This window comes from Falco naumanni, unplaced genomic scaffold (genome assembly GCF_017639655.2).
Source record: "Falco naumanni isolate bFalNau1 unplaced genomic scaffold, bFalNau1.pat scaffold_138_arrow_pat_ctg1, whole genome shotgun sequence".
In the NCBI taxonomy this organism is placed as follows: domain Eukaryota; kingdom Metazoa; phylum Chordata; class Aves; order Falconiformes; family Falconidae; genus Falco; species Falco naumanni.
The window spans coordinates 1,851-29,750 of record NW_024427370.1 but is presented as its reverse complement, the minus strand read 5'-3'; the positions used below and the strand labels follow the sequence as shown (position 1 = coordinate 29,750).

General features: G+C 49.8%; 1 long non-coding RNA gene and 1 pseudogene across 1 annotated transcript; one reads left to right on the top strand and one right to left on the bottom strand.

The window, feature by feature from the left end:
• Positions 1 to 181: 181 nt before the first annotated feature.
• Positions 182 to 4,984, bottom strand: LOC121082017. The gene is made up of 2 exons (XR_005825880.1): positions 4,395 to 4,984; positions 182 to 478 (listed from the first exon to the last, which is right to left on the bottom strand). It is a non-coding gene; the product is annotated as an uncharacterized LOC121082017 (long non-coding RNA).
• A 2,961-nt stretch (positions 4,985 to 7,945) lies between these two features.
• LOC121082016 lies at positions 7,946 to 9,019 on the top strand (annotated as a pseudogene).
• The last annotated feature ends 18,881 nt before the right edge of the window (positions 9,020 to 27,900 follow it).

Sequence of the window (27,900 nt, the reverse complement as noted above, 5' to 3'; positions counted from 1 at the left end):
CAACGAGACCAACGAAGGCACGTCCCCGTAGCTTACAATCCAAAAGCGTGGCACTGAAGATGCCAAGATGGCGTACAATACGAAAGCCGAGGACAAAAGACTTAGTCCTAACCTTACAGTTGGCTCCTGCTAGACACATACACGCAAGTATCTGCGGCCCAGTGTAAATGCCCTAGGCCTCTTGCCAAGACCAAAGGAGCAGGCATCAGGCACACACTACCAACTGTAGCCCAAGACGCCTTGCTCAGCCACACCCCCACGGGCACTCAGCAGAAATTAACAGTAAGCAATAAGCGCAAGCTTGACTTAGTCACGGCAGCCTTCAGGGTTGGTAAATCTTGTGCCAGCCGCCGCGGTCACACAAGAAACCCAAGCCAACGGTCACACGGCGTAACGAGTCGACTAGAGCCTGTCATAATAACTAGGAAACCGAAACACAACTAAGCTGTCATAAGCCCGAGATACCCCTAAGGCCAACCTAAAGATGATCCTAGCGAACCTGACTGCGGCGAATGAAGAGACAGGATGCAGCTTGATGCAAGCAAACGTCAAGTGTTGTAGAGAAGCACGAGGTTTTATACGCTTCCAGAAGCTGCGCGTTTTAAACTAATTGGTTCTTGAAGCTAAGCCTTGCATACTAGGCAATCCCCGATTGGTGGTTAACTACCAGCAATTAACAGTAAGGTGTTACCTTTCCTTGGCGCAACCCGTCTCCCACTCCCCTGTGCTCTGTAAACATGCCTCATCACGTTAAGTGTTGTCTAGACAAGCTCGAGCACATTCCCCTCAGCTGACCGATTGCTACGCATGGTCCTAGTTTCCAGCCCGCTCCTGCATCTCCTTCCTGTCGCACAAAAGAACCTTTGCAAGCCAACAAGTAAAAACAAGGCATAAGTAATAGAGCAAATAAAAAACCGACTAAGACATATTGTCAATGTCAAAATAACCCACTGTCTTTGTTCCGTACAATTTTACAGTTGCCCCTTGTTGTTTTTGAACAGCTAGTACCAGGTTTGCCATGTTCTGCAGGGCCCTTGCAAACATGACAGCGACCAAGGTAATAGCAAACAAACAATACTGCCAATTGAGTGAATGGATGCCAAAAAAGGCTGAAATTTTCTCAGATTTTGATACCATGTTGCTGCAATGGGGCGCCTAAAATCCACGCAGCACATGCCATCAAAATCCTCACAGCCGCGTCCTTGAAGCAACAACAAAAAGCAGTGGCAATTTTGACTCACATTCTCAACTGCCTACCAAACAAGGTGATTTAACTCTTTAATGCTTTCCCTGCCGTTACTCCGGATAAGAGAAGAACCGCTGCAGCACGTTCCCATCATAGCCTCCCTACTACATTAGCACCTACAGAAAGACAGTGATCGACATTCAAAGTGTGAACAACATCATCTTCTTTTGGATTAACATTACATGTAGGTGGAAGGGCACGCCAAATGAGAACTGGTTCCGTCCAAAAGTTCGAAACATAGCGTGCCTTCTCTGAACATACCTCTGGGGTCATTCCCTTCATTCCCTCTTTTTTTATGCAGAGAGAGACACTTTAGCATAACAGGGAAGCCCCTGTTTACATCTCTGAGCCAGGACACAAACCGCAGCTGTGCGCGCCACCAGGCTCAGGGCAGAAACCACTCCTGTGGTTACATAACTATACATCTCTACAAGCGTGCAGACACCTATTAAACACTAAATAACCATGTTTCTCTTTCCTATTCTCCTTCATAACACCTAGTTGTTCTCTCATGATGAATCCTCCCTTCCCCGTATCGGTGTCAAGGGAATCCTTGTTCCATGTACATGCTCTGTGTACAATGAGTTGTCCCGTTCCCCTGCTCAATCCGAGAGCGTTACCTTTCTTAAGAGGTTTGATCCAGGGTGATAGTGTTCGTTCTAGGCGCTGTAAAAAGCGAAATCTATATTCTATGTCCCGATTTTGGGTATCTAACATGAATGCAAAACAGTAATCCTCACACAGTTTTTATTTCATTCTGTAGGGTCGTTGCCTGTATCGGTTGCCTGCGGTAAAGGTTCACGGAAAGGTCTTACATTCTTCGCTGGGATCCATGTAGGTCCTTTTTCTGTAGAGACACAAGCATAACCTTTTCCCCATGTAACAAGAGGATACGGTCCCATAATTTTACCTGTTTCTGGATCTCGGACCAATAGTGGGGCTTTAACCCATGCCTCGAAGGAGGTATTTGCAGTGAAATGTCGAACTCTCGGCGGGTTGTTATCTATGAAAGAACAATTCAAAAGATTAAAAACACACAATGCTTTCTGTAACCGTTCCTCCGGAATAGCCATTCCCATTCCCCCTTTTTGTTGTTGTAACAAACGTTTTAGAGACTGATGAGACCGTTCAATGAGAGATTGACCGGTGGGGGAAGGAGGAATGCCAGTAATATGAGTTATACCCCATAGGGCAAAAAAGGCTTTTACAGTTGTGGAAACATAAGCTGGACTATTACCTGTCTTGATCTTCAAGGGAAGACCTAAAGTAGCAAAAGCACGCATTAAGTGTCTACGAACACCTCGTGCCTTTTCTCCTGTGTGACAAGAGGCAAACAAGGCACCTGAAAATGTAGCAACGGAAGAATGGATATATTTAAGGTTACCAAATTCAGAATCATGTGCGACATCCGTTTGCCATAATTGTAGGCTCTGTAATCCTCTAGGATTAACTCCTGTAGCAATTGATGGGAAAGAATGTTTTTGACAATCAGGACAGACAGCAATAATATTTGATGCTTGTTGAGAAGTAAGGTCAAACTGTCGCTTAAGAGCTCCAGCATTTCCCTGGAAAAAAAAAAAAAGAGTGACTTAGTTTAGCTTGTGCAATCCGGTCTGGCAGCACTTGAACTGGTAACGTCAATAGGTCAGCTCGTCGATTGCCTTCTGCAAGAAAACCAGGTAGTGAGGTATGAGACCTAATATGCATAACAAAATAAGGCGCAGATCGAGAGTCCAAAAGGAAAATAAGTTCCTGTAACAGGGTAAAAAGTTGGGAATGCGAAACACTCCGCAGCACAGAAGCTTCAGCTTGTGTAACAATACCTGCAACATAAGCAGAATCAGTAACAAGGTTGAGGGGTCCGTTCCGTTTTTGGAAAACACGAACAACTGCATTCGGTTCTACTATTTGAGGTGAACCGGAGACTGTCTCTATGTCTGAATGCCATTGTCTGCGTTGATCATCCCACCACAGAAGAACAGATTTATGTGATTTGCCCGATCCACCTGTAAACACAGGGAGTGCCTGTAAGGGTTGTTCGCTGCTTCTGGGTTTTAACATCAGACGAAAATCAATGTTAAACAGTTTGTGTGAAGGTGGATGGGAAGTTATTTGACCTGTATGGTCGGCAAGTGCCATAACAAAGGTGTCAGATTGCCGATAAAGCCATTTTATATATACTGTTGTTATTGGTAGACAAATAGAGACAAAATCCTTCCCTGATAAGGTTAGCAGGTGTGATCTAGCTTTAGTAATCAGAGGGGGAAACATTTCATGTTGTGTCAAAATAGGTTTTGTAGGCTGGTTAGTTAAAAAGATCCATTCAATAATCAACAGGGGGTCTGAGTTCTGAAGGTCCCGTTGAAATATCAGGGCATGAGGCTGTCGTACAGCATTTAAAATTTTCAAGTAAAAAGACAGTTCAGGGGCCCATCGGTGGGCCTGTCGAGAACGATAGCTGAGGCAACCTTTTGTAAAGATGTATCTGCTTCAGAGTTAAGATTACGTGGAGAACAAAGATTAGTGTACCCTTTTCGTATGTCAAACAGAGGACCCAAGTCTGTATTAGAAATTCCCAATAATGGTCGAACCCAATTTATTGTTCCCAGTAATTTCTGTGCATCATGCAGGTTTCTTACATTGGTATTGATCTGCAATGGTTGAGGAATAATAGTTTGTGCTCTTATCCACCAGCCCAGATATTTCCAAGGGGGAAACTTTTGGACCTTTTCTGGTGCTATAGAGAGACCTGCCAAATTCACGGCATCTGTGACAAGGGCTACAGCTTTCTCCATGACTTCGTGATGTTGTGCTGCCACTAAAAGGTCATCCATGTAATGATACAATAACACAGTAGGCATAGCATTACGGACAGGACCGAGTATTTTTGCAACATACCATTGACACATTGTAGGGCTATTTTTCATACCTTGTGGCAGTCCAACCCACTGATATCTCTCCAACAGAGCTTGCATGTTGATGCTTGCAATGGAAAAGGCAAGTTTTGGGGCATCATCTAGATGCAATGTGATACTGAAAAAACAATCTTATATATAGATTATATGTAGATGACGAGAGCTTGTCATAATAACTAGGAAACTGAAACACAACTAAGCTGTCATAAGCCCGAGATACCCCTAAGGCCAACCTAAAGATGATCCTAGTAAACCTGACGGACCAGGCCCCACGAAAGCTAGGGCTCAAACTGGGATTAGATACCCCACTATGCCTAGCCCTAAATCCTGATGTACACCATACCAGAACACATCTGCCCGAGAATTACGAGCACAAACGCTTGAAACTCTAAGGACTTGGCGGTGCCCCAAACCAACCTAGAGGAGCCTGTTCTGTAAACGACACCCCACGCTACACCCTACCACTCCTCACCAGAAACAGCCTACATACTGCCATCGCCAGCTCACCCTAATTGAGGGACGCACAGTGAGCACAATAACCACCCCGTTAACACGACAGGTCAAGGTATAGCCCATGGAGTAGAATTAACGGGCTACATTTTCTAAGATAGAACACTTCAACGGAAAGAAGCATGAAATTGTTTCTGGAAGGCGGATTTAGCAGTAAAGCAGGATAACGTAACCCTACTTTAAGTCAGCCCTGAGGCACATACATACCGCCCGTCACCCTCCTCACAAGCTACCAACCCCAAATGATTAATCCACCACTATAGCCAAAGATGAGTTAAGTCGTAACAAGGGAAGTGTACGGGAAGGTGTACTTAGTATACCGGGGCGTAACTATAAGACTAAAGCACTCCGCTTACACCTGAAAGATGTCTGTCACCAACCAGATCGCCCTGAGCCTCCTCTAGCCCAACCACAATGCCCAAAAAATTAAAAATTCACCCCTCCATCACTAAACTAAAACATTTTCTTACCTTAGTGTAGGCGATAGAAAAGGCCCACTGGTGCAATAGAGCTCTGTACCGCAAGGGATAGGTGAAATAAAAGTGAAACCTCAAGCAATAAACAGCAAAGATACGCCCTTTTACCTTCTGCATCGTGGTTTCGCAAGAACAACCAAGCAAAGTGAACTTAAGCTTGCCCCCACAAAACCCATGCGAGCTACTTATAAGCCGCTGCCCCTGAGCGAACCCGTCTCTGTTGCGAAAGAGTGGGATGACTTGCCAGTAGAGGTGAAAAGCCAGCCGAGCTGGGTGATAGCTGGTTACCTGTGAAGCGAATCTAAGTTCGCCCTTAGCCTCTCCCCTAGGGACTCCCAACAGCCCAAAGTGAAGTGAGCTAAGAGCCATTTAAAGGGGGTACAGCTCCTTTAAGAAAAAATACAGCCTTCGCTAGTGGATAACTCAAAAACTTTTTCAAAATTGTAGGCCTTCAAGCAGCCACCAACAAGGAATGTGTCAAAGCTCCATGTAAAAAATACAAAACCAACACGACTCCCTTCAAAACTAGCAGGTCAATCTACCAACCATAGAGGAACTAATGCTAAAATGAGTAATTAGGTAATCTACTACCTCTCAAGCGCAAACTTAATACCAAATACCATTAACAGAAAAATTCATGTCCCAACTACAACAAGATCAAACATTCTAGCAGGCTGTTAACCCAACCCAGGTGCACCCACTAGAAAGATTAGAATCTGTAAAAGGAACTCGGCAAACACAAGGCCCGACTGTTTACCAAAAACATAGCCTCCAGCCTGACAAGTATCAGAGGTGATGCCTGCCCAGTGACACTACATTCAACAGCCACGGTATCCTAACCGTGCAAAGGTAGCGCAACCAATTGTCCCATAAATTGAGACCTGTATGAATGGCTAAACGAGGTCTTAACTGTCTCTTACAGATAATCAGTGAAATTGATCTTCCTGTGCAAAAGCAGGAATAAAACCATAAGACAAGAAGACCCCGTGGAACTTAAAAATCAATGGCCACCACGCACCAAACCTAAACCTATCAGGCACACTACGCCCACAACACTGGCCTATAATTTTTCGGTTGGGGCAACCTTGGAGTAAAACACACCCTCCAAAAATAAGACCACCTATCTTAACCAAGAACCACCCATCAATGTGCAAACAGCAACCAGACCCAATACGGTTGAACAATGGACCAAGCTACCCCAGGGATAACAGCGCAATCTCTCCCAAGAGCCCCCATCGACAGAGAGGTTTATGACCTCGATGTTGGATCAGGACATCCCAATGGTGCAGCCGCTATTAAGGGTTTGTTTGTTCAACGATTAACAGTCCTACATGATCTGAGTTCAGACTGGAGTAATCCAGGTCGGTTTCTATCTATGACACACCCTTCCCAGTACAAGAGGACCGGAAAGGTGGGGCCAATACTTCCAGGCATGCCCCCTCTCCCCAAGCAATGACCTCAACTAAATTGCTCAAGGGACTACCTACCTCAAACCCCTAAAAAAGGGTCGCTAGTGTAGCAAAGCCTGGCAAATGCAAAAGGCTTAAGCCCTTTAACTAGGGGTTCAAATCCTCTCCCTAGCTCCCCACAACTCAACCATGACCCAACCAACACCTCTAATACACCTTATCATGTTTTCAGCCTATGCTCTTCCAGTCCTAATCGCCGTAGCCTTCCTAACATTAGTAGAAGGAAAAATCCTAAGCTATATACAAGCCCAAAAGGGCCCAAACATTGTTGGCCCCTTTGGACTTCTACAGCCTGTAGCAGACGGCGTAAAACTATTTACCAAAGAACCCATCCAACCATCAACCTCCTCCCCCCTGCTCTTCACCCTGACCCCAGTACTAGCCCTCCCTCTTGCAATCTCCATCTGAACTCCCCTCCCCCTGCCCTTCTCCCTCACAGACTTGAATTTAGGCCTACTATTCCTTTTAGCCATATCAAGCTTAGCAGTATATTCAATCTTGTGATCAGGCTGAGCTTCAAACTCGAAATACGCCCTGATCGGCGCCCTCCGAGCAGTTGCACAGACCATCTCATGTGAAGTGACACTGGCCATCCTCCTCCTCTCCGTAATCACACTAAGCGGAAACTACACCCTAAACACCCTTGCTACCACCCAAGAGCCCTTATACCTCATCTTCTCCACCTGACCTCTCACAATAATATGATACATTTCTACCCTTGCCAAAACCAACCGCGCCCCATTCCATCTGACAGAGGGAGAATCCGAACTGGTTTCAGGCTTCTATGTAGAAAATGCCACAGGCCCATTCGCCTTATTCTTCCTAGCTGAGTACGCAAACATTATACTAATAAACGCACTCACCACCATTCTATTCATCAACCCCAGCTCCTTAGGCCTCCCTTTAGAACTATTCCCAATAATCCTCGCCACAAAACCCCTCCTCCTCTCCTCTGGCTTCCTCTGAGTCCACGCCTCATACCCATGATTTCGTTATGACCGACTCATACACCTTCTCTGAAAAAACTTCCTACCACTAACATTAGCCCTATGTCTCTGACACACTAGCATACCAATCTGCTACGCAGGTCTCCCCCCCGCTTAAAAACACACCCACATAAGGAAAGGTGCCTGAATGTCTAAGGGTCACTATGATAAAGTGAACACAGAGGTCTACCAACCCTCTCATTTCCTTGCAAAACCTTAGGAAGACAGGAATTGAACCTGCACAGAAGAGATCAAAGCCCTCCATACTCCCCTTATATTACTTCCTAGTAGGGTCAGCTAAACAAAAGCTATCGGGCCCATACCCCGGAAATCATGGTTTAACCCCTTCCTCTACTAAATGAGCCCCCTCACAAAACTAACATTCTCCTTAAGCCTTCTACTAGGAACAACCATCACAATTGCAAGCAACCACTGAATACTAGCCTGGACTGGACTAGAAATCAACACCCTTGCCATTATCCCCTTCATTTCAAAAATCACACCACCCTCGAGCTATTGAAGCTGCAACCAAATACTTTCTCATCCAAGCAACCGCCTCCGCATTAATCCTCTTCTCAAGCACAATCGACGCACAATTCACCAGACAATGAGACATTACCTGACTAACCCACCCAACAGCCTCCCTACTAGTAACTACAGCAATCGCAATAAAACTAGGCCTAGTACCCTTTCACTTCTGATTTCCAGAGGTCATACAAGGCTCACCTATAACCACTGCCCTACTCCTCTCTACATTAATACAACTCCCCCCCATCACTATTCTTTTCTTAACTGCCCGCTCACTGAACCCACTCCTACTGACAACCATGGCCATTGCATCTGCAGCCATCGGAGGGTGAATAGGACTTAACCAAACAAATCCGAAAAGTCCTAGCTTTCTCATCAATCGCCCACCTAGGCTGAATAACCATCATCCTCATATACAACCCCAAGCTAACAATAACAACCTTCTACCTATACTCCATAATAACCGCCTCCATTTTCTTAGCCCTCAACACAACCAACTCAAAACTATCCACAATAATAACCTCCTGAACAAAAATACCATCACTAAACGCATCCTTGATGCTAGCACTACTATCCCTAGCCGGCCTACCCCCACTCACTGGCTTTTCACCAAAATGACTCATTATCCAGGAACTAACCAAGCAAGAGAGATCAACCGCAGCCATAATTATTTCAATACTCTCCCTACTAGGTTTATTTTTCTACCTACGACTTGCATATTGCTCCACAATCACACTCCCACCAAACAGTACAAACTTCATAAAACAATGATACAATAACAAATCCACAGGCACACCAATTGCTACCTTAATTTCCCTGTCAGTCCTCCTTCTCCCCCTTTCTCCTGTGATCTTGACCATTACCTAAGAAACTTAGGATAACCTGCCTACCAAACTGAAGGTCTTCAAAGCCTTCAATAAGAGTTAAATCCTCTTAGTTTCTGCCCACACCACTAAAGCCTGCAGGATACTTAATCTGCACCATCTAAGTGCAACTCAGATACTCTAATTAAGCTAGGGCCTCCGCGATAAGCCTAGACAGACGGCCTCGATCCCATAAACTTCTAATTAATAGCTAGACGCTCAAACCAACAAGCTTCTGTCTACCGGACTCCGGCACACTCTCAGTGTACATCAATGAGTTTGCAACTCAACATGAACTTCACCACAGAGTCGATAAGAAGAGGATTTAAACCTCTGTAAAAAGGACTACAGCCTAACGCCTAAACACTCAGCCATCTTACCCATGACCTTCATCAACCGATGACTATTTTCAACAAACCACAAAGACATTGGCACCCTATACCTACTCTTTGGAGCACAGGCAGGCATATCTGGTACCGCCCTCAGCCTCCTTATTCGAGCAGAACTTGGCCAACCAGGAACTCTCCTAGGAGACAACCAAACCTACAATGTCATCATCACCGCCCATGCCTTTGTAATAATCTTCTTCATAGTTATACCCATTATAATCGAAGGGTTTGGAAACTGACTAGTCCCCCTTATAACTGGAGCCCCAGACATAGCATTCCCCTGCATAAACAACTTAAGTTTCTGACTACTACCTCCGTCCTTCCTACTGCTCCTAGCGTCCTCCACAGTAGAAGCTGGAGTCGGAACAGGATGAACCATATACCCGCCCCTAGCAGGCAACCTAGCCCATGCTGGCACCTCAGTAGACCTAGCCATCTTCTCCCTACACCTCGCAGGTGTGTCTTCCATCTTAGGGGCCATCAACTTTAGCACAACAGCCATTAACATAAACCCCCCTGCCTTATCGCAATATCAAACTCCCCTATTCGTATGATCCGTACTCATCACCGCCGTACTCCTACTGCTCTCACTTCCAGTCCTGGCCACTGGCATCACCATACTACTGACCGACCGAAACCTAAACACTACATTCTTTGACCCCACTGGAGGAGGAGACCCCATTTTCTACCAGCACCTGTTCTGATTCTTTGGCCACCCAGAAGTTTACATCTTAATCCTTGCCGGCTTTGGAATCATCTCACACGTTGTAACGTATTATGCAGGAAAAAAAGAACCATTCGGCTACGTAGGAATAGTCTAAGCTATACTATCGATTGGATTCCTGGGCTTTATCTTATGAGCCCACCGCATATTAACTGTAGGAATAGACATAGACACCCGAGCATACTTCATCACCGCCACTATAATCATCGCCATCCCAACTGGCATTAAGGTATTCAGCTGACTAGCCACACTACACGGACGCACCATCAAATGAGATCCACCAATACTGTGAGCCTTGGGCTTCATCTTCCTCTTCACACTTGCCAGTGAGGTGTCGGAATTGGTGGTCAACCTTGATTATTGCGTAATCCATCCCGTTGATCTAAAAAGAATTGTATTTTTAATATATACATGTATGTATGTACAATATTATATATTATATTATATAGGGCCAGGTAGGACAGGCCACCGCTTCTGTCTCGTGCCCTAAGTAACTGCCTACTGCCAGTATTGGCACTGACTCACCAGCGGTCAGCTACAAGCACTTCTGCTATTAAGCAGAGCACAAGCATTCCTCTGCTTTGAGAGGAGAGCATTGTGCTCATGAAACATCAAAAAGACTTACTTATACGCCTCTCCAGCTATAACAAAGAGAATCCTTCCCTCTCTGCACCAAAAAAATTAATGCTGACTTTTCAAGAATGCTATGGATGAGTTTCATAACCAAGGGGTGTCATCCACCTGCCACACAATTTGTCTTCTGCAAGTTCGATTAAGCACGTCAAGACATCATATGGATGTGACAAACACCTCATCCCCTCTGCTCTGTTGCCCCTTCTTCCCCCCATTTCTTACTGGAACTAGTAACTCCAGCTCACCAGTTCCTTGACCATGGCTTCAATCTGGTCCTGAGCCACACGCACATCTTCTGTAGGTCCTTCCAAAGTGATGTTATCCTGTGGCAAGCAGCCTCGCAGTTTGCCCTCTTGCCTGTGATAACAATTGTCTCCGAGTTGCTGTTCTTTGCTGGGAGATCAATTTTGGTGTTGCTTTCTTTACGGATCTGACACAAAGGAAAAAAAAAAGTCATCTCAGAAGTGTCCCACGTCAGAAGAAAAGCCCTTGCAGGCTATATTTGACATCACCAATGAGCAGCAGAGAGCATCCAGTGGGATTTTGCTGCAGGCAGTGATCATCGCGAGCACTTGAGTTAGGAACAATATCTCACCTTCTTGATGTTGGCACCTCCTTTCCCTACGATGTTCTTGTGGAACTGTTTGCAGATGGGGACAGAAATAGAACAGCTGTTTTCAAGCTAAGGGAGAAAGGAAGGGAGAACTGAAGATTACACTGTCGTGGCAAGTGAGGCCCGACTTCAGGAACTCTGATAAACGAGCTTTTGAAAATAGGCTTAGACCCAAGGAAGTTCTCTATACGAGGGACTTGTAAGAATAAGCAAAGGCAAGTACGTTCCCCTATAGCCTTCACATAACGGGTACTACCCCCCTGCCTCCATTCAGCCAAAACAGCGTCGACAGCTCCCTCCTCTTGAGGTGTTTTAGCTCTACCCAAGCCAGTAGAGCTCTGCTTTGCCCCAGGGTTCTCCAGGCACGTAGGAGGGAACAGCAGGCAGAAGACCTCCTTACCAGGTCTGCCACCATCTTGTGCATGTACTCGGTGCACCTCACCTCATTTTTGGGACCTCGGAGTTGGACGATGTCACTCTTGTGTGCAGGGTCTGGGAAGTTGATGATAACCTGCAGGTGTGGTCATTTATAGTTAGCTCAAGCAAAAGCAAGAACCCTTGTGTCAGACACATGCAAAGGTTGGGGGGATCCTACACATCCCCTTTTCCCATTCAGAAAAGGGTAACCGTGTTAGTGGCCTCTGGCTAGAAGAACTATCTTCTCAGGCACTTGCGCTACAGAGCCACTAAAGTTACGGCTTCTGTGACGACAGGCCTGCTACCCACGTAGGAAATAACCCCTCTGGATTCCTCATCTCCTAACAAGCCTTACCTCTGGGAATTGCTCCCGGATTTCCCAGATCCGCTCACCCTTCTGCCCAATGATTAGGTCCGGTGGAATTTCTGCTCAATGATTAGGTCCGCAGTGCGTTCATTTTCCTGATGGGAACAGAGGGCACACTGAGTGTTCAGCTGGAGAGCCATCTACTTTTACTTAGCGGTTTGCTGCCCGACAGTTTACTTGCCAGCACCGTCCCTCTTTTCTCTAGACAAAATTCACTCTGCATTGACAGAGAAGGGCTACCCGAGGGAACAGAGGAAGACATTTGTGAAGAGGAACTTGCACTTGTCATGAGATCCAAGTGCTCAGTGGGCAAGGGGCACACACCCGCACCAGAAGGTTAGAAGGGAACACAAGAGCCCAAACCCTGCAGTCTCCCAAACATCACATCCTACTCACTCACCATACAGGAAGCAAGTTCCAGCAGCTCTTTCTTGGCCTGTGGGACTCCTTCAATTCTGATCAGGTTGCTCTTCTCGTTGTCCGGGGGAATGCGCACAGACACCTTGTACAGATCCTTAATCCTGTTAACTTCAAGGCAAGGACTGCGGTGACACAGTCTGCTAGGCAAAGACTTGGAAGCAGGGCACCTTGATTATCACTGCTCAAAGGCTGTTAAAGAAGGAAACCCGCCTCTGGGAAGGGCTCAGTGGGGTAGGGTTGAGACAGGGGAAATTACCTCTTCAGCCTGGAGTTCAGTGAGAGCAGACCTGTGCCACACGAGAACCTGTACAAGTAAATACTGTGGCATCTACAGAGCCAATTGTTCACTTGTCAGAGCGAGGCATGTTTCTTCCCTAAACAGTATCACATTTCGAGCAAAGAATAATCATTCATTTCTACCCCAAACTCTTTGCTGGGGACACGTTGCAGTGCTATCAAACTAGCAGACCACAACAAAGCCTTACCGTTGACCGTATTCTACTGCCAGTGCTGTAGCACCTTCCCCCAGCAGCCAGACCACACTGCTCCTCCTCCATCTGACACCCTCTCCCACAAGCCACAGGGCTATTTAACCACTTAGCAGGAACCAGCTACACCTGCACATCGCCCATGTCAATCAACCCACTGCCTCTGAGGCAAGGCCACAGCTGCATGTTATCAATGCTAATCAACCCACTGCCTTCACTCCTCTACAGGGAGAAGCTCACCAAGCAGATTTCCACCACCCACAACTGGCTGCTAAAATGTCATTCGCACAGACCAACGTGTGGGGGAAAAAAAAAAATAAATTCCTCCAGGACACATCAAAGTAATTCCACTACTATTCAGGCTCCCAGGGTACTTTCACACGTTAAAGCCATCACAAGGCCTCACGGTCCATTTCTCTCCTTGTACCACCACCACTCCAGAAAAGCAGAGGAAATGTGATGGAGACAGCACACTGAGTGAGCTACAGAGCCCCTGATACGCTCTACTAAACACGAAGAGCGTGGGCATGGGAAGGACTGGAAAGGCACTCCACTTACTGTTAGCTCCGTTCTTGCCAATGAGGGGTCAGTGGAATTGGTGGTCAACCTTGATTATTGCGTAATCCATCCCGTTGATCTAAAAAGAATTATATTTTTAATATATATACAAGTATGTATGTACAATATTATATATTATATTATATAGGGCCAGGTAGGACAGGCCACCGCTTCTGTCTCGTGCCCTAAGTAACTGCCTACTGCCAGTATTGGCACTGACTCACCAGCGGTCAGCTACAAGCACTTCTGCTATTAAGCAGAGCACAAGCATTCCTCTGCTTTGAGAGGAGAGCATTGTGCTCATGAAACATCAAAAAGACTTACTTATATGCCTCTCCAGCTATAACAAAGAGAATCCTTCCCTCTCTGCACCAAAAAAATTAATGCAGGCGTGGTCATTTATAGCTAGCTCAAGTAAAATCAAGAACCCTTGTGTCAGACACATGCAAAGGTTGGGGGGATCCTACACATCCCCTTTTCCCATTCAGAAAAGGGTAACCGTGTTAGTGGCCTCTGGCTAGAAGAACTATCTTCTCAGGCACTTGCGCTACAGAGCCACTAAAGTTACGGCTTCTGTGACGACAGGCCTGCTACCCACGTAGGAAATAACCCCTCTGGATTCCTCATCTCCTAACAAGCCTTACCTCTGGGAATTGCTCCCGGATTTCCCAGATCCGCTCACCCTTCTGCCCAATGATTAGGTCCGCAGTGCGTTCATTTTCCTGATGGGAACAGAGGGCACGCTGAGTGTTCAGCTGGAGAGCCATCTACTTTTACTTAGCGGTTTGCTGCCCGACAGTTTACTTGCCAGCACCGTCCCTCTTTTCTCTAGACAAAATTCACTCTGCATTGACAGAGAAGGGCTACCCGAGGGAACAGAGGAAGACATTTGTGAAGAGGAACTTGCACTTGTCATGAGATCCAAGTGCTCAGTGGGCAAGGGGCACACACCCGCACCAGAAGGTTAGAAGGGAACACAAGAGCCCAAACCCTGCAGTCTCCCAAACATCACATCCTACTCACTCACCATACAGGAAGCAAGTTCCAGCAGCTCTTTCTTGGCCTGTGGGACTCCTTCAATTCTGATCAGGTTGCTCTTCTCGTTGTCCGGGGGAATGCGCACAGACACCTTGTACAGATCCTTAATCCTGTTAACTTCAAGGCAAGGACTGCGGTGACACAGTCTGCTAGGCAAAGACTTGGAAGCAGGGCACCTTGATTATCACTGCTCAAAGGCTGTTAAAGAAGGAAACCCGCCTCTGGGAAGGGCTCAGTGGGGTAGGGTTGAGACAGGGGAAATTACCTCTTCAGCCTGGAGTTCAGTGAGAGCAGACCTGTGCCACACGAGAACCTGTACAAGTAAATACTGTGGCATCTACAGAGCCAATTGTTCACTTGTCAGAGCGAGGCATGTTTCTTCCCTAAACAGTATCACATTTCGAGCAAAGAATAATCATTCATTTCTACCCCAAACTCTTTGCTGGGGACACGTTGCAGTGCTATCAAACTAGCAGACCACAACAAAGCCTTACCGTTGACCGTATTCTACTGCCAGTGCTGTAGCACCTTCCCCCAGCAGCCAGACCACACTGCTCCTCCTCCATCTGACACCCTCTCCCACAAGCCACAGGGCTATTTAACCACTTAGCAGGAACCAGCTACACCTGCACATCGCCCATGTCAATCAACCCACTGCCTCTGCGGCAAGGCCACAGCTGCATGTTATCAATGCTAATCAACCCACTGCCTTCACTCCTCTACAGGGAGAAGCTCACCAAGCAGATTTCCACCACCCACAACTGGCTGCTAAAATGTCATTCGCACAGAGCAACGTGTGGAAAAAAGAACCCAAACGGGAGCCCCAAAACACAACTGGGACCAGTAGAACCCAACCAGGAGCCCCAAAACCAAACTAGGCGCCCCAAGACCCAACTGGGACCAGTAGAACCCAACTGGGAGCCCCAAAACCCAACTGGGACCAGTAGAACCCATCTGGGAGCCCCAAAACCCAACTGGGACTAGTAGAACCCAACTGCGAGCCCCAAAACCCAACTGGGACCAGTAGAACCCAACTGAGATCCCCAAAACCCAACTGGGACCAGTAGAACACAACCGGGAGCCCCGAAACCCAACTGGGACCAGTAGAACCCAACAGGGAGCCCCAAAACACAACTGGGACCAGTAGAACCCAACCAGGAGCCCCAAAACCCAACTGGGACCAGTAGAACCCAACTGGGAGCCCCAAAACCCAACTGGGACCAGTAGAACACAACCGGGAGCCCCAAAACCCAACTGGGACCAGTAGCACCCAACTGGGAGCCCCAAAATCAAACTAGGAGCCCCAAAATCCAACTGGGACCAGTAGAACCCAACCAGAAGCCCCAAAACCCAACTGGGACCAGTAGAACCCAACCGGGAGCCCCAAAACCCAACTGGGACCAGTAGGACCCAACCGGGAGCCCCAAAAGAAAACTGGGACCAGTAGAACCCAACCGGGAGCCCCAAAAGCCAACTGGGACCAGTAGAACCCAACGGGGAGCCCCAAAACCAAACTATGAGCCCCAAAAGCCAACTGGGACCAGTAGAACCCAACCGGGAGCCCCAAAACCCAACTGAGACCAGTAGAACCCAACTGGGAGCCCCAAAACCCAACTGGGACCAGTAGAACCCAACCGGGAGCCCCAAAACCCAACTGGGACCAATAGAACCCAACCAGGAGCCCCAAAACCCAACTGGAACCAGTAGAACACAACTGCGAGCCCCAAAACCCAAGTGGGACCAGTAGAACCCAACTGCGAGCCCCAAAACAAAACGAGGAGCCCCAAAAACCAAATGGGACCAGTAGATCCCAACCGGGAGCCCCAAAACCCAACTAGGACCAGTAGAACCCAACCGGGAGCCCCAAAACCAAACTAGGAGCCCAAAAGCCAACTGGGACCAGTAGAACACAACCGGGAGCCCCAAAACCCAACTGGGACCAGTAGAACCCAACAGGGAGCCCCAAAACCCAACTGGGACTAGTAGAACCCAACCAGGAGCCCCAAAACCCAACTGGGACAAGTAGAACCCAACTGGGAGCCCCAAAAGCCAACTGGGACCAGTAGAACCCATCTGGGAGCCCCCAAACCCAACTGGGACCAATAGAACCCAACTGAGAGCCCCGAAACCCAACTGGGACCAGTAGAACCCAACCGGGAGCCCCAAAACCCAAGTGGGACTAGTAGAACCCAACTGCGAGCCCCAAAACCCAACTGGGACCAGTAGAACACAACCGGGAGCCACAAAACCCAACTGGGACAAGTAGAACCCAACCGGGAGCCCCAAAATCAAACCAGGAGCCCCAAAAGCCAACTGGGACCAGCAGAACCCAACCGAGAACCCCAAAAGCCAACTGGGACCAGTAGAACCCAACCGGGAGCCCCAAAACCCAACTGGGACCAGTAGAACCCAACTGGGAGCCCCAAAACCCAACTGGGACCAGTAGAACCCAACTGGGAACCCCAAAACCCAACTGGGACCAGTAGAACCCAACCAGGAGCCCCAAAACCCAACTGGTACCAGTAGCACCCAACTGGGAGCCCCAAAATCAAACTAGGAGCCCCAAAATCCAACTGGGACCAGTAGAACCCAACCAGGAGCCCCAAAACCCAAATGGGACAAGTAGAACCCAACCGGGAGCCCCAAAACCCAACTGGGACCAGTAGGACCCAACCGGGAGCCCCAAAAGAAAACTGGGACCAGTAGAACCCAACCGGGAGCCCCAAAAGCCAACTGGGACCAGTAGAACCCAACTGGGAGCCCCAAAACCAAACTATGAGCCCCAAAACCCAACTGGGACCAGTAGAACCCAACCGGGAGCCCCAAAACCCAACTGGGACCAGTAGAACCCAACCGGGAGCCCCAAAACCCAACTGGGACCAATAGAACCCAACCAGGAGCCCCAAAACCCAACTGGAACCAGTAGAACACAACTGCGAGCCCCAAAACCCAAGTGGGACCAGTAGAACCCAACTGCGAGCCCCAAAACAAAACGAGGAGCCCCAAAAACCAACTGGGACCAGTAGATCCCAACCGGGAGCCTCAAAAGCCAACTGGGACCAGTAGAACCCAACCGGGAGCCCCAAAACCAAACTAGGAGCCCAAAAGCCAACTGGGACCAGTAGAACCCAACCGGGAGCCCCAAAACCAAACTAGGAGCCCAAAAGCCAACTGGGACTAGTAGAACCCAACCGAGAGCCTCAAAAGCCAACTGGGACCAGTAGAACCCAACCGGGAGCCCCAAAACCAAACTAGGAGCCCAAAAGCCAACTGGGACCAGTAGAACCCAACCGGGAGCCCCAAAACCCAACTGGGACCAGTAGAACCCAACCGGGAGCCCCAAAACCCAACTGGGACCAGTAGAAAAAAACTGGGAGCCCCAAACGCCAACTGGGACCAGTAGAACCCAACCGGGAGCCCCAAAACCCAACTGGGACCAGTAGAACCCAACCGGGAGCCCCAAAACCCAACTGGGACCACTAGAAACCAATCAGGTGCCCCAAAACCCAACTGGGACCAGTAGAAAACAACTGCGAGCCCCAAAACGCAACTGGGACCAGTAGGACCCAACTGCGAGCCCCAAAACCCAACTGGGACTAGTAGAACCCAACCAGGAGCCCCAAAAACCAACTGGGAGCCTACAAGCCAACTGGGACCAGTAGAACCCAACTGAGATCCCCAAAAGCCAACTGGGACCAGTAGAACCCAACCGGGAGCCTCAAAACCCAACTGGGACCAGTAGAACCCAACTGGGAGCCCCCAAACCAAACTATGAGCCCCAAAAGCCAACTGGGACCAGTAGAACCCAACCGGGACCCTCAAAACCCAACTGGGACCAGTAGAACCCAACTGGGAGCCCCAAAATCAAACTAGGAGCCCCAAAAGCCAACTGGGACCAGTAGGACCCAACCGGGAGCCCCAAAACCCAACTGGGACCAGTAGAACCCAACCAGGAGCCCCAAAACCAATCTAGGAGCCCCAAAACCCAACTGGGACCAGTACAACCCAACCGGGAGCCCCAAAACCCAACTGGTACCAGTAGATCCCAACCGGGAGCCTCAAAACCCAACTGAGACCAGTAGAACACAACCGGGAGCCTCAAAAGCCAACTGGGACCAGTAGAACCCAACCGGGAGCCCCAAAACCAAACTAGGAGCCCAAAAGGCAACTGGGACCAGTAGAACCCAACCGAGAGCCTCAAAAGCCAACTGAGACCAGTAGAACACAACCGAGAGCCCCAAAACCCAACTGGGACCAGTAGGACCCAACCGGGAGCCCCAAAACCCAACTGGGACCACTAGAAACCAACTGCGAGCCCTAAAACCCAACTGGGACCAGTAGGACCCAACTGCGAGCCCCAAAACCCAACTGGGACTAGTAGAACCCAACCAGGAGCCCCAAAAACCAACTAGGAGCCTACAAGCCAACTGGGACCAGTAGAACCCAACTGAGATCCCCAAAAGCCAACTGGGACCAGTAGAACACAACCGGGAGCCCCAAAACCCAACTGGGACCAGTAGAACCCAACTGGGAGCCCCCAAACCAAACTATGAGCCCCAAAATCCAACTGGGACCAGTAGAACCCAACAGGGAGCCTCAAAACCCAACTGGGACCAGTAGAACCCAACTGGGAGCCCCAAAATCAAACTAGGAGCCCCAAAATCCAACTGGGACCAGTAGAACCCAACTGGGAGCCCCAAAACCCAACTGGGACCAGTAGAAAAAAACTGGGAGCCCCAAACGCCAACTGGGACCAGTAGAACCCAACCGGGAGCCCCAAAACCCAACTGGGACCAGTAGAACCCAACCGGGAGTCCCAAAACCCAACTGGGACCAGTAGAACCCAACTGAGAGCCCCAAAACCCAACTGGGACCAGTAGAACCCAACCGGGAGCCCCAAAACCCAACTGGGACCAGTAGAACCCAACTGCGAGCTCCAAAACCCAACTGGGACTAGTAGAACCCAACTGGGAGCCCCAAAACCAAACTAGGAGCCCCAAGACCCAACTGGGACCAGTAGAACCCAACTGGGAGCCCCAAAACCCAACTGGGACCAGTAGAACCCAACCAGGTGGCCCAAAACCCAACTGGGACCAGTAGAACCCAACTGAGATCCCCAAAACCCAACTGGGACCAGTAGAACACAACCGGGAGCCCCGAAACCCAACTGGGACCAGTAGAACCCAACAGGGAGCCCCAAAACCCAACTGGGACCAGTAGAACCCAACCAGGAGCCCCAAAACCCAACTGGGACCAGTAGAACCCAACCAGGAGCCCCAAAATCAAACTAGGAGCCCCAAAAGAAAACTGGGACCAGTAGAACCCAACCAGGAGCCCCAAAATCAAACTATGAGCCCCAAAAGCCAACTGGGACCAGTAGAACCCAACCGGGAGCCCCAAAACCCAACTGAGACCAGTAGAACCCAACCGGGAGCCCCAAAACCCAACTGGGACCAGTAGAACCCAACCGGGAGCCCCAAAACCCAACTGGGACCAATAGAACCCAACCAGGAGCCCCAAAACCCAACTGGAACCAGTAGAACACAACTGCGAGCCCCAAAACCCAAGTGGGACCAGTAGAACCCAACTGCGAGCCCCAAAACAAAACGAGGAGCCCCAAAAACCAACTGGGACCAGTAGAACCCAACCGGGAGCCCCAAAACCCAACTAGGACCAGTAGAACCCAACCGGGAGCCCCAAAACCAAACTAGGAGCCCAAAAGCCAACTGGGACCAGTAGAACACAACCGGGAGCCCCAAAACCCAACTGGGACCAGTAGAACCCAACCAGGATACCCCAAAACCCAACTGGGACCAGTAGAACCCAAACGGGAGCCCCCAAACCCAACTGAGAACTCCAAAAGCCAACTGGGACCAGTAGAACCCAACCGGGAGTCCCAGAACCCAACTGGGACCAGTAGAACCCAACTGGGAGCCCCGAAACCCAACTGGGACCAGTAGATCCCAACCAGGAGCCCCAAAACCCAACTAGGAGCCCCAAAAGCCAACTGGGACCAGTGGAACCCAACCGAGAGCCTCAAAACCCAACTGAGACCAGTAGAACCCATCCGGGAGCCCCAAAACCCAACTGAGTCTAACCCTAACCCTAAGAGCCTGAGTCTAACCCTCACCCTAAGAGCCTGAGTCTAACCCTAACCCTAAGAGCCTGAGTCTAACCCTAACCCTAAGAGCCTGAGTCTAACCCTCACCCTAAGAGCCTGAGTCTAACCCTAACCCTAAGAGCCTGAGTCTAACCCTAACCCTAAGAGCCTGAGTCTAACCCTCACCCTAAGAGCCTGAGTCTAACCCTAACCCGAAGAGCCTGAGTCTAACCCTAACCCTAAGAGCCTGAGTCTAACCCTCACCCTAAGAGCCTGAGTCTAACCCTAACCCTAAGAGCCTGAGTCTAACGCTAACCCTAAGAGCCTGAGTCTAACCCTAACCCTAAGAGCCTGAGTCTAACCCTCACCCTAAGAGCCTGAGTCTAACCCTAACCCGAAGAGCCTGAGTCTAACCCTAACCCTAAGAGCCTGAGTCTAACCCTAACCCGAAGAGCCTGAGTCTAACCCTAACCCTAAGAGCCTGAGTCTAACCCTAACCCTAAGAGCCTGAGTCTAACCCTAACCCTAAGAGCCTGAGTCTAACCCTAACCCTAAGAGCCTGAGTCTAACCCTAACCCTAACCCTAAGAGTCTAACCCTAACCCTAAGAGTCTAACCCTAAGAGTCTAACCCTAACCCTAACCCTAACCCTAACAGTCTAACCTTAACCCTAACCCTAACCCCGGCTGAAGTACCCAAGTATATTTCGCTAGATGGCAGCAGCGCTCCACCAACAGAGCCGGCTGCAGTACCCAAATATATTTCGCTAGATGGCAGCAGCGCTCCACCAACAGCGCCGGCTGCAGTACCCAAATATATTTCGCTAGATGGCAGCAGCGCTCCACCAACAGCGCCGGCTGCAGTACCCAAGTATATTTCGCTAGATGGCAGCAGCGCTCCACCAACCGGCCGGCTGCAGTACCCAAATATATTTCGCTAGATGGCAGCAGCGCTCCACCAACAGCGCCGGCTGCAGTACCCAAGTATATTTCGCTAGATGGCAGCAGCGCTCCACCAACCGGGCCGGCTGCAGTACCCAAATATATTTCGCTAGATGGCAGCAGCGCTCCACCAAAAGGGCGGCTGCAGTACCCAATCACATTTCGCTAGATGGCAGCAGCGCTCCACCAAAAGGGCGGCTGCAGTACCCAATTACATTTCGCTAGATGGCAGCAGCGCTCCACCAACAGGGCCGGCTGAAGTACCCAATTATATTTCGCTAGATGGCAGCAGCGCTCCACCAATAGCGCCGGCTGCAGTACCCAAGTATATTTCGCTAGATGGCAGCAGCGCTCCACCAACCGGGCCGGCTGCAGTACCCAAAGTATATTTCGCCTAGATGGCAGAAGCGCTCCACCAACAGCGCCGGCTGCAGTACCCACGTATATTTCGCTAGATGGCAGCAGCGCTCCACCAAAAGGGCGGCTGCAGTACCCAAATATATAGTACTGAGTCTAACCCTAACCCTAAGAGCCTGAGTCTAACCCTAACCCTAAGAGCCTGAGGCTAACCCTAACCCTAAGAGCCTGAGTCTAACCCTAACCCTAAGAGCCTGAGTCTAACCCTAACCCTAAGAGCCTGAGTCTAACCCTAACCCTAAGAGCCTGAGTCTAACCCTAACCCTAAGAGCCTGAGTCTAACCCTAACCCTAAGAGCCTGAGTCTAACCCTAACCCTAAGAGCCTGAGTCTAACCCTAACCCTAAGAGCCTGAGTCTAACCCTAACCCTAAGAGCCTGAGTCTAACCCTAACCCTAAGAGCCTGAGTCTAACCCTAACCCTAAGAGCCTGAGTCTAACCCTAACCCTAAGAGCCTGAGTCTAACCCTAACCCTAAGAGCCTGAGTCTAACCCTAACCCTAAGAGCCTGAGTCTAACCCTAACCCTAAGAGCCTGAGTCTAACCCTAACCCTAAGAGCCTGAGTCTAACCCTAACCCTAAGAGCCTGAGTCTAACCCTAACCCTAAGAGCCTGAGTCTAACCCTAACCCTAAGAGCCTGAGTCTAACCCTAACCCTAAGAGCCTGAGTCTAACCCTAACCCTAAGAGCCTGAGTCTAACCCTAACCCTAAGAGCCTGAGTCTAACCCTAACCCTAAGAGCCTGAGTCTAACCCTAACCCTAAGAGCCTGAGTCTAACCCTAACCCTAAGAGCCTGAGTCTAACCCTAACCCTAAGAGCCTGAGTCTAACCCTAACCCTAAGAGCCTGAGTCTAACCCTAACCCTAAGAGCCTGAGTCTAACCCTAACCCTAAGAGCCTGAGTCTAACCCTAACCCTAAGAGCCTGAGTCTAACCCTAACCCTAAGAGCCTGAGTCTAACCCTAACCCTAAGAGCCTGAGTCTAACCCTAACCCTAAGAGCCTGAGTCTAACCCTAACCCTAAGAGCCTGAGTCTAACCCTAACCCTAAGAGCCTGAGTCTAACCCTAACCCTAAGAGCCTGAGTCTAACCCTCACCCTAAGAGCCTGAGTCTAACCCTAACCCTAAGAGCCTGAGTCTAACCCTAACCCTAAGAGCCTGAGTCTAACCCTAACCCGAAGAGCCTGAGTCTAACCCTAACCCTAAGAGTCTAACCCTAACCCTAACCCTAACCCTAAGAGTCTAACCCTAACCCTAAGAGTCTAACCCTAAGAGTCTAACCCTAACCCTAACCCTAACCCTAACAGTCTAACCTTAACCCTAACCCTAACCCCGGCTGAAGTACCCAAGTATATTTCGCTAGATGGCAGCAGCGCTCCACCAACAGAGCCGGCTGCAGTACCCAAATATATTTCGCTAGATGGCAGCAGCGCTCCACCAACAGCGCCGGCTGCAGTACCCAAATATATTTCGCTAGATGGCAGCAGCGCTCCACCAACAGCGCCGGCTGCAGTACCCAATTATATTTCGCTAGATGGCAGCAGCGCTCCACCAACCGGGCCGGCTGCAGTACCCAAATATATTTCGCTAGATGGCAGCAGCGCTCCACCAACAGGGCCGGCTGCAGTACCCAAGTATATTTCGCTAGATGGCAGCAGCGCTCCACCAACAGCGCCGGCTGCAGTACCCAAGTATATTTCGCTAGATGGCAGCAGCGCTCCACCAACCGGGCCGGCTGCAGTACCCAAATATATTTCGCCTGTTGGCAGAAGCGCTCCACCAACAGCGCCGGCTGCAGTACCCAAGTATATTTCGCTAGATGGCAGCAGCGATCCTCCAAAAGGGCGGCTGCAGTACCCAAATGTATAGTACTGAGTCTAACCCTAACCCTAAGAGCCTGAGTCTAACCCTAACCCTAAGAGCCTGAGTCTAACCCTAACCCTAAGAGCCTGAGTCTAACCCTAACCCTAAGAGCCTGAGTCTAACCCTAACCCTAAGAGCCTGAGTCTAACCCTAACCCTAAGAGCCTGAGTCTAACCCTAACCCTAAGAGCCTGAGTCTAACCCTAACCCGAAGAGCCTGAGTCTAACCCTAACCCTAAGAGCCTGAGTCTAACCCTAACCCTAAGAGCCTGAGTCTAACCCTAACCCTAAGAGCCTGAGTCTAACCCTAACCCTAAGAGCCTGAGTCTAACCCTAACCCTAAGAGCCTGAGTCTAACCCTAACCCTAAGAGCCTGAGTCTAACCCTAACCCTAAGAGCCTGAGTCTAACCCTAACCCTAAGAGCCTGAGTCTAACCCTAACCCTAAGAGCCTGAGTCTAACCCTAACCCTAAGAGCCTGAGTCTAACCCTAACCCTAAGAGCCTGAGTCTAACCCTCACCCTAAGAGCCTGAGTCTAACCCTAACCCTAAGAGCCTGAGTCTAACCCTAACCCTAAGAGCCTGAGTCTAACCCTAACCCTAAGAGCCTGAGTCTAACCCTAACCCTAAGAGCCTGAGTCTAACCCTAACCCTAAGAGCCTGAGTCTAACCCTAACCCTAAGAGCCTGAGTCTAACCCTAACCCTAAGAGCCTGAGTCTAACCCTAACCCTAAGAGCCTGAGTCTAACCCTAACCCTAAGAGCCTGAGTCTAACCCTAACCCTAAGAGCCTGAGTCTAACCCTAACCCTAAGAGCCTGAGTCTAACCCTAACCCGAAGAGCCTGAGTCTAACCCTAACCCTAAGAGCCTGAGTCTAACCCTAACCCTAACCCTAAGAGTCTAACCCTAACCCTAAGAGTCTAACCCTAAGAGTCTAACCCTAACCCTAACCCTAAAGCCTAACAGCCTAACCCTAACCCTAACCCTAACCCCGGCTGAAGTACCCAAGTATATTTCGCTAGATGGCAGCAGCGCTCTACCAACAGAGCCGGCTGCAGTACCCAAGTTTATTTCGCTAGATGGCAGCAGCGCTGCACCAACAGCGCCGGCTGCAGTACCCAAATATATTTCGCTAGATGGCAGCAGCGCTCCACCAAAAGGGCGGCTGCAGTACCCAATTACATTTCGCTAGATGGCAGCAGCGCTCCACCAACCGGCCGGCTGCAGTACCCAAGTATATTTCGCTAGATGGCAGCAGCGCTCCACCAACCGGGCCGGCTGCAGTACCCAAATATATTTCGCCTAGTTGGCAGCAGCGCTCCACCAACAGCGGCCGGCTGCAGTACCCAAGTATATTTCGCTAGATGGCAGCAGCGCTCCACCAAAAGGGCGGCTGCAGTACCCAAATATATAGTACTGAGTCTAACCCTAACCCTAAGAGCCTGAGTCTAACCCTAACCCTAAGAGCCTGAGTCTAACCCTAACCCTAAGAGCCTGAGTCTAACCCTAACCCTAAGAGCCTGAGTCTAACCCTAACCCTAAGAGCCTGAGTCTAACCCTAACCCTAAGAGCCTGAGTCTAACCCTAACCCTAAGAGCCTGAGTCTAACCCTAACCCTAAGAGCCTGAGTCTAACCCTAACCCTAAGAGCCTGAGTCTAACCCTAACCCTAAGAGCCTGAGTCTAACCCTAACCCTAAGAGCCTGAGTCTAACCCTAACCCTAAGAGCCTGAGTCTAACCCTCACCCTAAGAGCCTGAGTCTAACCCTAACCCTAAGAGCCTGAGTCTAACCCTAACCCTAAGAGCCTGAGTCTAACCCTAACCCTAAGAGCCTGAGTCTAACCCTAACCCTAAGAGCCTGAGTCTAACCCTAACCCTAAGAGCCTGAGTCTAACCCTCACCCTAAGAGCCTGAGTCTAACCCTAACCCTAAGAGCCTGAGTCTAACCCTAACCCTAAGAGCCTGAGTCTAACCCTAACCCTAAGAGCCTGAGTCTAACCCTAACCCTAAGAGCCTGAGTCTAACCCTAACCCTAAGAGCCTGAGTCTAACCCTAACCCTAAGAGCCTGAGTCTAACCCTAACCCTAAGAGCCTGAGTCTAACCCTAACCCTAAGAGCCTGAGTCTAACCCTAACCCTAAGAGCCTGAGTCTAACCCTAACCCTAAGAGCTTGAGTCTAACCCTAACCCGAAGAGCCTGAGTCTAACCCTAACCCGAAGAGCCTGAGTCTAACCCTAACCCTAAGAGCCTGAGTCTAACCCTAACCCGAAGAGTCTAACCCTAACCCTAACCCTAACCCTAAGAGTCTAACCCTAACCCTAAGAGTCTAACCCTAAGAGTCTAACCCTAACCCTAACCCTAACCCTAACAGCCTAACCCTAACCCTAACCCTAACCCCGGCTGAAGTACCCAAGTATATTTCGCTAGATGGCAGCAGCGCTCTACCAACAGAGCCGGCTGCAGTACCCAAGTATATTTCGCTAGATGGCAGCAGCGCTGCACCAACAGCGCCGGCTGCAGTACCCAAATATATTTCGCTAGATGGCAGCAGCGCTCCACCAAAAGGGCGGCTGCAGTACCCAATTACATTTCGCTAGATGGCAGCAGCGCTCCACCAACCGGGCGGCTGCAGTACCCAATTATATTTCGCTAGATGACAGCAGCGCTCCACCAACCGGCCGGCTGAAGTACCCAAGTATATTTCGCTAGATGGCAGCAGCGCTCCACCAACAGGGCCGGCTGCAGTACCCAAGTATATTTCGCTAGATGGCAGCAGCGCTCCACCAAAAGGGCGGCTGCAGTACCCAATTACATTTCGCTAGATGGCAGCAGCGCTCCACCAAAAGTGCGGCTGCAGTACCCAATTACATTTCGCTAGATGGCAGCAGCGCTCCACCAACCGGCCGGCTGAAGTACCCAAGTATATTTCGCTAGATGGCAGCAGCGCTCCACCAACCGGGCGGCTGCAGTACCCAAGTATATTTCGCTAGATGGCAGCAGCGCTCCACCAACAGGGCCGGCTGCAGTACCCAAGTATATTTCGCTAGATGGCAGCAGCGCTCCACCAACAGCGCCGGCTGCAGTACCCAAGTATATTTCGCTAGATGGCAGCAGCGCTCCACCAAAAGGGCGGCTGCAGTACCCAATTACATTTCGCTAGATGGCAGCAGCGCTCCACCAACAGGGCCGGCTGCAGTACCCAAATATATTTCGCTAGATGGCAGCAGCGCTCCACCAACAGGGCGGCTGCAGTACCCAAGTATATTTCGCTAGATGGCAGCAGAGCTCCACCAACAGGGCCGGCTGCAGTACCCAAATATATTTCGCTAGACGGCAGCAGCGCTCCACCAACCGGGCCGGCTGCAGTACCCAAGTGTACTTCGGTAGATGGCAGCAGCGCTCCACCAAAAGGGCGGATGCAGTACCCAAATATATAGTACTGAGTCTAACCCTTACCCTAAGAGCCTGATTCTAACCCTCACCCTAAGAGCCTGAGTCTAACCCTAACCCTAAGAGCCTGAGTCTAACCCTCACCCTAAGAGCCTGAGTCTAACCCTAACCCTAAGAGCCTGAGTCTAACCCTCACCCTAAGAGCCTGAGTCTAACCCTAACCCTAAGAGCCTGAGTCTAACCCTAACCCTAAGAGCCTGAGTCTAACGCTAACCCTAAGAGCCGGAGTCTAACCCTCACCCTAAGAGCCTGAGTCTAACCCTAACCCTAAGAGCCTGAGGCTAACATTAACCCTAAGAGCCTGAGTCTAACCCTAACCCTAAGAGCCTGAGTCTAACCCTAACCCTAAGAGCTTGAGTCTAACCCTAACCCTAAGAGCCTGAGGCTAACCCTAACCCTAAGAGCCTGAGTCTAACCCTAACCCTAAGAGCCTGAGTCTAACCCTAACCCTAAGAGCTTGAGTCTAACCCTAACCCGAAGAGCCTGAGTCTAAC